The sequence below is a fragment of the Crotalus tigris genome, unplaced genomic scaffold (genome assembly GCF_016545835.1).
Source record: "Crotalus tigris isolate CLP2741 ecotype Arizona unplaced genomic scaffold, ASM1654583v1 scf7180000019636.1259824, whole genome shotgun sequence".
Lineage (NCBI taxonomy): Eukaryota > Metazoa > Chordata > Lepidosauria > Squamata > Viperidae > Crotalus > Crotalus tigris.
This window is the reverse complement of record NW_024097633.1, coordinates 218687-231257: the sequence shown is the minus strand read 5'-3', so window position 1 is coordinate 231257 and position 12571 is coordinate 218687. Positions and strand designations below refer to the sequence as shown.

The window sequence follows — 12571 nt, the reverse complement described above, 5'->3', positions numbered from 1 at the left end:
ACCTACCTTTAGAACTGGGCATCACACTTTAAGAAGATTCAGACAAACTGAAACAGATTTAGAGAAAAAGAAATAAGAATGAACAGAAATTAATTCTACAAAGAAAGAGTGAAAGAATTGGGAATGTTTAATCTTGGGAAGAAATATACTAAGGACAATATTTGATAGAAATCTTCAAATACTGTATCTGAAAGGATACAGACAAGAATGAAGAGTTGTTTTCCATTGTTCCAAAATTCAGGACAGACGAATGTAAGGTGGATTTAACTCACAGGATCTAATTCCCAGATTCCAGCTGAATATTAAAAACAAATAATAAGAACAGTTTGATAGGAAAACAATTATTCTGAGAAATGGTGAATATGTTCAAGTGGAGTCAACTCTTGTATTTGATCTGTTCAAGTGGAGTCTAATCCTGTACTAAGCAAAGGTTTGGCTGAAAATATTCCTTTCTATTATTCTCTAAGTTTATGATGATAAGTATACGTATGAAATTGAATGGAAGGACTCGACTGATTGCATTTGTACATTATTAATATAGAAACTTGATAATAGTCTGGTTTAAAATTATAGCATAAATATCAAGCCATGGTACTGGGATGGTGGAATACTGCAGTACTGAATCCTGCAAATTCCTTTGCATTATTGACCTGTTGCTACAGAACAAAAGTGAGGGAGGCATGGAATGGCATTTATTTTCCTATTTCCATAAGTTTGTGTATGTGTCTGTGTGTATCTCTCTCTCTGTGTTTTAAATTAAAACAATCTCACTCACTGAAATCAAAGAGAAGAACTCATACTGCTACACTCCACCTCTATGTTGATGTTAACTATGGAACCACAGCAGGAAAACAACGAGTTCACCCTATCCATATGTCTAGGTTTACCCATTCTGAACTGGTGTCAAAAAGAACCATTCTAGATGCATACTGCAAGATCAGAAACTTCTTCTGGCATGGATTTTCTCCCTCTGAGATTGGAACTTTATTACTATTAGGATCCTGGTGTTTCCTCAGCCTAGTAACGAGAGGTTTATCTTTCCACTTTTATGGGCAATATCTTAGAGTGGCATATTTAAAAAATAAATACAAAAGTAAAGATCTGCAAAAAATATTTGCCAGCTAAGATCCAAGACAACAGAGGTTGACCTTACTTTTTGAAATATGCATGCTAGCCAAGAAATGCTATTTCATCTTCGCTTAATTTTTTAAAAACAGAGTGCACCAAACAGTTTGTTGTTTGCTTGTTGCAGAATATAAGCCCCCTTTCTGATGCTTTTAAATAATCTTATAATTCTTCAAGGAGTCTCAGCAGATTTTACTGTGAAAGTCGTTGCAGACTACAGTATATGTGCTAATCATTGCCGACTATAAGGGGTGGTGCTCATTCCATTTCAAGGTCATTGATCCAGCGCTGTCTGAAGATATTTCCAAAGTCATGTAGCCTGCATGAGGTCACAGAGTATTGCTACCTTCCCAATGAAGTGGTGCCTATTTATCTATTTGCATTGCATGCTTTCAAACTGCTAGGTTGGCAGGAAGACATGAGTTCATCCTGTTGCACAGTGTTCGGGTTTCAAAACTTGACTGTCCAGTCGACAAAACCAGTGTCTTAACCACTGAACCATCCCACTGTCCTTAAGGCAATAATCCAATTGCTATTCTATTATAGCACCTTTTCCTCTTTAAATGCAAACTGTTATGCTCAGAAAACTGCACTCTTAGAATCTAAGAAAGTACAAATATTAAATATTACATTTCAGTTCGTGTATTAGTTTGGGAAATGCAAATTGAACAATTTTCTCCTATCTTTGTTCCAGGTAAATAAATTCCAGTTGGTTGTTCCAAGATGCGAGTAATTAGAGAAGCCATCTCTATCTCTGCAGTTCAGGCAGCCTCATGATTCACCGCTAAGGCTTCGAAAGGAAACTTCACAATAATATCATTAATCTGTGAGGAATTTCCTCATCTGGGACATCTGTTGAAGGAATGTCACAAACAAATGTACAGTCCGTTCATAACCTGCTCTCAATTCACAACTTTATAGAAAGCAGAAGCAATATTATTAAAACTTTATGATCTGAAAAAATATAACAAAATGCATTGTGCTTCCCTTGTTAATGCAGCTCTACATAAATAACTGTTTCTTTGTAAACTTATTAATGTTTGAATATTGTTTGGGCTGTGGATCTGAATATACTTTGACATATGATCAGCCTTTTCCAGTACACATTATATTTTTTCTTATGTAAAATACATAAACATAATGATATTTTTCTCATACAATATTTTGCTATCATCCTGCCTTTATATAAGTTATGCAAAAGAGCAAGCAGATACAGACAGAGCTTATATATTGCAACATATTTCTCTGCTGCTGAATTCTCATCTTCCAAAGCTGGTTACCATTATTTGGAACATGGAAAGTTGGGGAATCAATCATTAGCATTTCACTTTCTCCCAACTAAAATAAATGGTAACATATTTAGGAGAATATAAGCTGTGTAAATATCTGTCCCCCTGTTGATACTTTCACTTTCCACCATACTTTACAGAATTTTAGGGAAACGTGTGTGTGTGTGTGTGTGTGTGTGTGTGTGTGTGTGTGTGTGAATCTGTCAATGTCTCTCTATCTTTTTGGATCTGTATTAGTATATATCTGTATTTTATTGCAGGGACTGATAATGACTTTTGCATTTGGATGTAAATAGTGATTCCCCCCCCCCGAGGTTGAACTTTCTGAAGAAACATGACCAATATTGCACAAAAAGGCCTAGAACAATCAAATGAAAAGTTCAAGTAATGCACTAAAATTCTGGTGTCAGCAGAAAAAAAATATTCTGTCTTTAGAGCAAACATAGCCCACATTTATTTGAAAAAAAAAAGATTGTGATTTCGAAAAGGGAAGGGGTAAGACCAATGATTACAATGAACTTCAGCCATTTACTAAAGGGTTCACTTTAATAAAATACTAGTTATTAATAACTGGGATTCTGCTGGAGATAAAAAATCGAGGGAAATGAGTCAAAATCCTGTGTTCTGAGATAGGCCTCTGATGCATGCCAGAAGAATATAGTATTCTTTAGGAATACAGAACAATCAGAACCAGTTAAAGCTTCTCTGTGCAAAGATTGTGTCAGGAGACTGAGAAGGAATGAGAAATGGTTGATTAAATGGAATAGATTTACCATATTCATTATACTGAGTTCTAAGATGCTATAGGATAAAGTACAAGGAAAACAACAGCATATTGTGTTGGATCCTCCCAACACGGTTTTGCTGTCACTACCCTCTATTCTACCTAGCATGGCCACTTATGAGGAATTATAAGATCTTCAATCCAATATGATCTGGATCGTTGCTCCAGGTCTATTCCTGTGGTAGTTAAATAAGTAGTTTGGGAAGCAGCAGTATTCCAGGGATGTTGGAATTGCTGTGAAAATGTTGGTAGAAAGATCATATGCCAATTATTGTGCAAGATGAATCAAAATATCGGATATGACACATCATCATCATTATCTCCTTTGTAGAGCACATTGGCCAGCAAGTGTTTTCCAGCAGTTCTGATCATTCATACCATCTTCCAAATTGTTCCAAGGGATATTAATAATATTACAGTCTTCCATAGTTCCTGGTGCCAAGTTTTTTAAGGCCGGCTTCGTTTCCTCTTTCCTCCAGGAGATATCCAACATTGTTACTTTGGAGAAAATTATGCTCTTGTTATTATCACATAGATAAGTATCAGTTTAAATCATTTTCATGTGATCTGCCTAGTTATTAGAAAGAGTTGCATAAAAGGAACTGCCTACATGGAATGTGTTTTGATATGTATTGTTAGAACATTGGTATTTTATTATGCACTGTCCACACAGGCTTCTTTAAACCTTGTCTGTTTTATTTATTTTACTATAAAAGAAATTTCTTTCAAATCTAGATTCCAATTCATGAACAGGAGGAGGGGAAGTTATGTTGCCATCCTGTTGCCATAGGTTTTTCCCTTACCCAGGGGAAAAGGGAAGAACAAAAACATGTAATGTGATGTAAAAACTAAGGAAAACAGCAGCCATGCCCACAATATATATGGAAGGCCTTCAGATCATCAGAGATTATGACAGTGAGATTTTTTGCTGTCACTTTTGCTATACTTATATACCAAAAATAATGGAACACGTGGTAGAATTCTCTGATATTCATGTTATTTTAGCAATATTCTTAGCTAAAATAATCTTTCTACTACATTTCAAGGTTTACCTATAGGTAAAATTAAATTATTTTGAAGTGCAATAGTCAACTAACAAGCTGTGTTTTGGAGCTCAGTATACAGTTTGTGGGTGTGGGTGTCTTGGGGAAAAAAAAGAACTCTGATGTGAGTGCAAAGAGCACATATATCTTCTTCCCAACCAGGGATAATAGGAGGTTCCACCAAAATATTCTAACAAAGTACACTTCTGATACATGTTGACTGCAAGAATCTCCTGCAATTTATTTCTTAACTGAGAGAAGAAAAGGAAAAATGCCTACATTTAATTTTCTGTATCAAGGCCTAAAAATGCATGTACTGGCCAGTTGTTTTACTTTTTTTTTCTGTCATCTTAGAGTCAATAGAGGGTATTCTGCTCCAGAATGATTGACATTTGCAGTCAAGAAACAGCAGAGCACACACGGAAGTCATAAACAACCAGAGATCAAAGACAGGAGGTCACATGCAAGGACCTATGGAAAATTTGGAGCCAAGACATAAATCAAGATCATAAACAGATCATCAGGAATAAGAATTTATGACTGTCAAGTTTCAGCAATGTGACATAGTCCCTGAGACATATTTATAACCAGCATTTCTCTAGCCCATCCTGTGTATTGTAATGCATGGAAAGTCTAATTTCCCCCCCTTAAATTGGATCCTAAGGTTTCTCTTCTGCCATTAGCATGCACACAAATTCACTCTAGAAAAAGGAACTTTCTATGATTCTACGTTTGGATAATTCAAAGACAGTCTTGTATTTTTCTTAGTTACTCTTAGGCTGCATACAGTCTTGAGTGTCCTCTTCTTAGGCACTTATCCTCCAAATAGACTTGAAAGACCTTTGAAAGAAAGTTGCTTCTAAAATGGCCCTTTCCTTCTGCAAGGTTAGACTGTAAAGTCATACAGGCCTGCAGTGTTTGCTTATTATTTATTAACATTTGTGTATAGTGCTCCAATCTTTGTGGATTCTGAATACAAGTTCAACAGACATGAAAATATACATAATACAACAATAAAAAGTTAAGTGGCTGCATACAATTACTGTAAGAGGCAAAGCCTATTGAAACTGGGCCTTTCAAAGTAAGAGAGATGTCAAGGGTAAATGCCAGAAGAAAGGAATTCTGGAGATTAAAGGCAAAAACCAAGAAGGCTTAAGACCGCCTGTATCTCGTGTTGGTACTGGACTTCCAACAAGCTCTGTCTAGACTGGGGTGTCCAATCTTGGCAACTATATGACTTGTAGCCTTCAACTCACAGGATTCTGGGGTATGCTAGCTGGGAATACTGGGAGTTGAAGTTCACAAGTTTTAAAGTTGCCAACTCTTTAGACCAGATCCCTGTCTAGATGTTCAGATTAGATGGACAGAATATTTTTATGATCCAGTTAAAAATGTGGCATAATATACTTTTCTGCTGTGTTTCTCCCTTTCGGTCAACTGTTTTGTCCATTGCAAGTTTTCTCCCAGCATACTAAAATGTCCTGCCTTTATATTTGAGACATAGAAAGTATTATCTATTGGGCTGACAGTATGCCTGGGTTTCCTCTGGTGTAATTGAGTTTCCACCATTTCATCTAGACTCGTTTTGGCATGTTACAGTTTCCATAAAACTTTTCAGAAAAATGTACAATATACTGTTCAGAGGAACCGTATAAAAACAAACAAAAATCATTGCCTTCCTGGGTTTTCCTTAACAAAGGCTTTGATAGTACTGGTTAAAACAGCAATTGTGAAAAACCCTTCTAAATGCACATACATATTTTTTCCATTGAACTGTGTAAGAAAAAATATCCTTATAGTAATAATAATAATAATGACTGTTTTAAATTATATGCCCTTCAGTTAACTGTATCCAGGTTTAATGGATTCTCTCTCTCTTTCTTTCATTCTCTCTCTCTCTCTCTCTCTCTCCCTTTAATTTGGTAAATCCAGAGCAAGGTTTATAGTCCTGACATTTTAAAAATACAGATGACTGCTTTGACAATTGTGGGTCAGCTGATAGGTCTATAGCTGCAGGATTGCTTCAAAGCTCTACAGTGTGTCAGAAATGACAGGCAGGAGATTCTAGCCAGGGTCAAATCAGAGAAGCTGTTAGATTGAACAGTATTTTGTCCTATGGCAAAGGGAGTTTGCATAGGTGGGTGAGAGGTGAATTTGCTCAGAGAGTGGGGATTAGGCGCATGAAGTCAGTAGTAGAAATCTTTAGGCCAGTTCCACCAATGGGCAATGAGTGCTTTCTGATCCAGAAGTAAAACATACCTGCATTAAATAGGAAAACATACACAGAATGAAACTCATACAGTCCTCATTTTTTATTGTGGCCTACCCCAACCTGGTTACCTTCAAATAAGTTGAGGCTCTATTTCTCAGAATTCCTAGCCAATTAGTCAAGGGTAGCAAATGGAGAGCTAGAGTCCCCAAATGAGTAGAGAGTACCAGCTTGGGAAAGGATATCTATTACCATGGCATATACATTTGACATTCAAAACATTCTCTTTTGTGCCATACATTCACCATCTAGTTATGCTAGTTCTTTGTTTAAAATTATTAAGGCGTAATTTGTGTCTGCACACACAACTTCAAGTTGGTTTTGCAGTTTTCTTGGCAAGCTTAGTCAGAAATGGCTTGCCATTGCTTCCTTCCTAGGTCTAAGACAGAGCAACTGGCCCAAGGTCACACAACTGGCTTTGTACCCAAGGCAGTACTAGAACATATATTCTCCCAATTTTTAGCATAATATCTTAACCAAACAAAATCTCTTTAAGTCATAATGGAAACATATTTTTCAATAACCTTCCTGTTTTTCCCCAATATCACACTTTTAAATCACTGAAAAGGGGAAAAGGATGAAAGAGAACAATTATATAAAAAGCTAAGGAATGCATATATCATCCCAAGAGAAACACCCTGTGAGATCACAATTATCTAAGGACGTTACTGTCTGTAAATAATTTTGCTGCAGTATTACTGATAAGGAAAATGTATCCACAATTGGGTCCTATTTCTCTTTTCTTGGAAATGTGTGTGTGTGTGTGTGTGTGTGCATATGTTTTCTTCACAATACTGTTAAATCATTGGAATAAATCAAAGTCATCAGATTTCATTTGAAATGGAGGAGTTTTATATCTGAATAGTTAACAAGACCATGGATCCCAAATTATTTTAAATATATTGGTATACTTGAGATAGCAAAGAATGGCAAGAGCAAGCTATGAGGTGATTAAAGTAGGAGTTTCTGTGAGCAAGGCCTCCCAATCCAGGAAGGATGTGCATCTAATGCAAACATATAATTGTGCAAGTGTCCTCTTGGCCACAGTTGCCACCCGTTCTTTGAACAGTAGCTGTGAGTCCAGAATGACCCCCAGATTGCACACAGGTCCTTCCTGGAATGATGCTACTCTATCCAGAACAAGACATTGAACAAGTGGGGCCCAACATCCACTTTTTATGAGCAAGTTGCTTGGAGGAAGAAGTTACCTTAGGCAAGATTGAAAATTATTTAGTTGTTCTCACAATTGCATTAGGTTTTGTGTATTTTAATTGTGTCATCTGTGTATAATTCTGTCTATTTTTGGTTTCTTTAATAAAGTTGATTTTTGTTTAAATTCTGGAGTTGCCTTCTATTACTTCCCTCAGCTAGACTGAACTACAGTTTCTCAAAGTTTTAGTTTACCTTTTCATATTTAGGGTGGGACAAGAATTTCTCTTCAGTTCTCTCTGGTTACTCAGAAGTCTGCTTTGGAAGGGAGAAAATGGCTTATAGTGAGGGGGGAGGGAGAAAGTAGGAGCCAGGATATCTAACTTGTCAACCATTGTTTCCCCATGGGCACAGATTACTGCTGAGCTGAAGAACCTCAGAAGAAGGGCTGATTCAACCCTGAGGGCATCTTTTCCCCTTATTACATGATAATTATTATGCATTATATAATTAGATATGGTGATTGTTATATAATATAATAAATTGTACATTACATATTATGTAACATTTTATTAATATATTAATTATATGCTACATGTAAATAATCACATATAATGTAATAATAAGCAATTAATAATTATTATAAACTATATTAGCAAAGCATCGAGCTACATAAGCCAACAGCATACTGTACTTTGGTTTGCTAAGTATTGTCTGCCATGATAATATTTTCCATTTCCTTTTTTTAAGTTAACAAAAGAAACATTCCAGAAGATCATAGTGGCAATGCACTTCCACATTGCTCCCAAGAACTTGTTGATAATTTCATTAGTGTCAAGAAAATTATTTGTCAACATGGTCACTAGGAGCTAAGTGCAACTTGAAGGAGTCCTCATATTCCCAACAACGCCTTTGTTACATTGAAAAAACATATCCCCTCCCCATGCAGAGTGATCTGAGATGCCAGTTGGTTGGATGGTCATGCTTCCCTGAACATATTATGCCTCAGGTATCCTGCTCAAGACCAAAGGAAGAGATCACAGGGAAGAAGGGCAGCCTAAGGATTTTGACAGTAAGGATAGCTACAAAAGAGACTGAAGAATTTTATTGCTTGCTAGGCAGAATTCCTGCTCAGGCTTCATCTTAAAGTAATAAACCTCTAGCACCAACACTAGTGTCCCATTTTTCCAACATCTCATGTCCAGAGGGCCATCTGGCTTCATAAACTCTGAAATTCTGGTTGTGGGCATGATGAATTTATAGCAAGCAATTGGTGGTCTAAGCTTAAACCTTGGGAGTCTGTTGTATCTATTTTTTTTAATTCCACAGTAATGGACACAATGGGTTCTTGACATTGGAAAAAAAATGTTGTATCCACTGTCAATAGACTCCAAAAGGACTGTTCTAGAAGTGAGCATCCAGCATGTTTATTTTTGTATCAATGAATCAAATATGTTGTCATTTATTGGGGTATGTCTTGGATTGTCTTTTAAAACTATTCAGAAGAATTTTTTTTTTAAAAAAAAAATGATGCTAGAAAAAGAAAAAGATGCATATGTACTTCTATCCCTTGCTCTCATTGAAATAAGTAATCAGTGCTTTGAAACCAATAAGCCTGCTGTTTTATACTCTGGATCCCACTTAGGATTTAAATATAAATCATATAATTACATATATTGTGATACTATATTATACTCTTTTTCTATTAGAAAATGTTTTCTAAGTCTGTATGTGTGTATCACTCTATACATACTAAGTAAGTTGCATTCAATCTAATAGTTTTAAAGTTTGCAAATTTGTTTCAAAATATTAAATGTTTCTTCAGCATACTTCTATCCAGCTTCTGTTTTGAAGATTGTTTCTCTTGCTGTAGTTCTATTTTACATTATTAGGAACTTTTTCAGGTATTATCTGTCTCAGTGCAGAATATAGTAATATTTCATAAGTCTACCAGATTTACAAGTGCTGTTTGTCAGCTAGACACATGATACTGAAAAACCTCAGCATTATTTTGCTTCAGAAATCTGGCTGTAGAGAATGACACAAATGTAATTCTCAAATCTGCAGAAAGCTTATGGTACAAACTGTGAACAGTTACATCTAAGGAAATACACATACTTATTGATTGATTGATATTGCATTACTTTGTAATCTATTATGTCATAGTGTAGAGATAAAATTCTTCAGATGAAGCACTGTTTTTCCAGTAATAAAGAAGAAAGCTTAATTTAACATAACAAAATTATTGATGGATGTATTTTCACACTACGTTGTAAGACTGATCTTTTGTTGATAGCATAACATTTTAGTCCAAAATATTATCAATGAACTTTAAAAAAAATTGAATAAAAAAAGCAGGTAAAAAGCCAGTTTTAATATTGAACCAAAAATGTACTATCGACAAAATAATTTGTAACATCCACCTTAATTGAATAGAATTTGCTTTATCATCAAATGTGTTTTGCAAAGAAATATTTTATTAATATTTAAATACAACAGATAATTAATTGTAATAAAAGTGTTAACATTGGTATATAAGTGACTATAAGGTACTTTTTAGTAAGTCAGGTACACTCATTGTATTTTACTTATCAGAGGACTATAATTAGGCAGATATTGTGTTCTGTTCTTACACTGTTTCCTTCCTAGTCTCTTTGAAGTATTGGGTCTGGGCATAGTGTCTTAGAGAGTTGTTCAACCCTATTTTTTCCATAGTGCTATTAATCTTGTAGAGACAGGAAATCTCCCACATATCTTTTCATATGCAGTTTCTGTTAATCAATCAGAGTCTTGAACAGGGGCACAGAAAATCAGTAATAGGATTTGATTAGATTGCTCCCAGATAGTTAGCTTGTCAGCTACATATTGACTTATTTTCACCATCATTTATTATGGGATAACAACTCCTTAACTCACTTCAACCTTGAATATGTTTACATACTCAGGGTTATGCCCCCTTTGAGTATGTAAAACAATGAAGTAAACTAAGACAGAGATTATACAAATTGCCCACTATCATTTTTTTTTGTTATCACCTTGAAATATTTAAAATAAACCTGTGTTCTATTATCAGACTACATCTGCTTGCTACCATGACCAGATATCTTCACCAGATGGCTACTGTGTATTGATGATAGTATAACTAAAAAGCACAATCTAAGCAAGGTTCTTTTCCAATGTTTGGAAGCTGTAGATGAGGAGGAATGGGCTTAGAGTCAAACCTAGTAGGACTAAGAAGCTATGGGTCCCCTAGTTTTGGGGACTTTCTCCCCAGTAAAAACTTAGCACAGTTTGAGGATCCTCCTAGAGCCTCATATCCTGCTTGAAAAGCAGGTGGTAGCCATGGGCAGGAAGTCTGCATGCTTTATATGGGATTGCCTTGAAGATCACTTGCAAGCTACAACTGGCCCAGAATGTAGGAGCACTAGTATTTACAGGCATTCCTTAATTTAGCAATTAAATCTTAGACAGAATTATATACCTAATTGGAGGTATTCTACTCTTCTAACTAAAGAATTTTCCCCAGGGGCTTCTGGCTGTCCTGCCATTGCTACCATGAGAACAAGATATCTTTGGTTCTTTTAAGATTGCTTAAGATTAAGAGTGAGCAAAACTGTTACATACTTGCCTATGACATGAAGTACTGGTGTGAACATAAAGCTTCCAAATAAAACCCGAGCAGATTCTCCCTTTGGCCCAGGGGTCAACAAATGCCTCAAGCCACGGGATAAATAAATAAATAAATAAATCCTTCTCTCCCGGACTCTGCCAAATAGACCTCTTTCTCTCACAACATAATTTCCCTTTTCATAAAATTTATTTATTTATTTATTTATTTTATGAGACTTATATACCACTTTAAGTGCAAGCACTCTCTAAGCGGTGTACACCAGTAAGCAATGTATATATATATTTACATTGTCCCCAACAATCTGGGTCCTCATTTTACCTACCTCGGAAGGATGGAAGGCTGAGTCAACCTTGAGCCGGTGAGATTTGAACCGCTGACCTGCTGAACACAGTCAGCTAAAGTGGCCTGCAGTACTGCACTCTAACTGCTGCGCCACCTCGGCTCTTGATATGTCCCAAGAATGAATGGTTCTCCTTGGAACAATGCTTAGAGGCAGACAAGTGGTCAGTGTGGGATCCAACCAAGTTTCTGCTGGATGTGCATGCTGAGAATAGCTTCAGTCATCACTAAAATGCAATGTGAACCATTATCCCCACAACATTCCTATCAGCCTAAAGAAGGGAGTGTGCAGGAGATGAGTGACCAGGAAATATGTCTCTGCAGAGCTGGAGAAAAAAGTCTCCTTTGTCATCTTTGGTGGAACTGCTATGACAAGATGGAAGTCATGGAGAAATTTCAGAAGTTTTTATTTGCCTCCCCACACATCAAAAGAGTCCCTGCACTGCAACACTTTACAGTCACATAATGCATTTTGAGTGCTTGGCAACCAGTTTGCATTTATGATCAAGTGCAGTGTCACATGATCATGATTTCCCTAGCAAAGTAACACAAAAATACCACAATTGGGCAAAACTAGATTTGTATAGGACCACATGATCCTCTTAACATGATCCCCTTAAACAACTGCAAAGATTTGCTTTAGGAACATGGTAAAATGGTTGTAAAATTGGGTTTAATCATGCAGTTACTCAACTTCCAACTACACTGACTTACAACCAAATTTCTGGTCCTTATTGTGGCTGTAGGCTGAAGACTACTAGCATAGAAAGAAGGGCCATAAGGTATCATAATGCTAGCATTGTCAACATTAATATATAGTCATTTGGGGTGTTATGCCCAATGGAGAAACTCCTTCTCTTTTTAAGTAAACACATAAAGTGCTCTTTTGCACATAGAGACTTTCATATGGAGAGTCCCAACGAGCAGATATTCTCATAACAA

General features: G+C 36.1%; 1 long non-coding RNA gene across 1 annotated transcript in view; it reads left to right on the top strand.

The window, feature by feature from the left end:
• Positions 1-2494, top strand: part of LOC120317382 — a 192393-nt gene extending 189899 nt beyond the window's left edge. Inside the window, exon 6 of the long non-coding RNA XR_005559218.1 lies at positions 1820-2494. This is a non-coding gene — a long non-coding RNA (uncharacterized LOC120317382). The remainder of the gene's footprint in view (positions 1-1819) is intronic.
• Positions 2495-12571: the final 10077 nt, after the last annotated feature.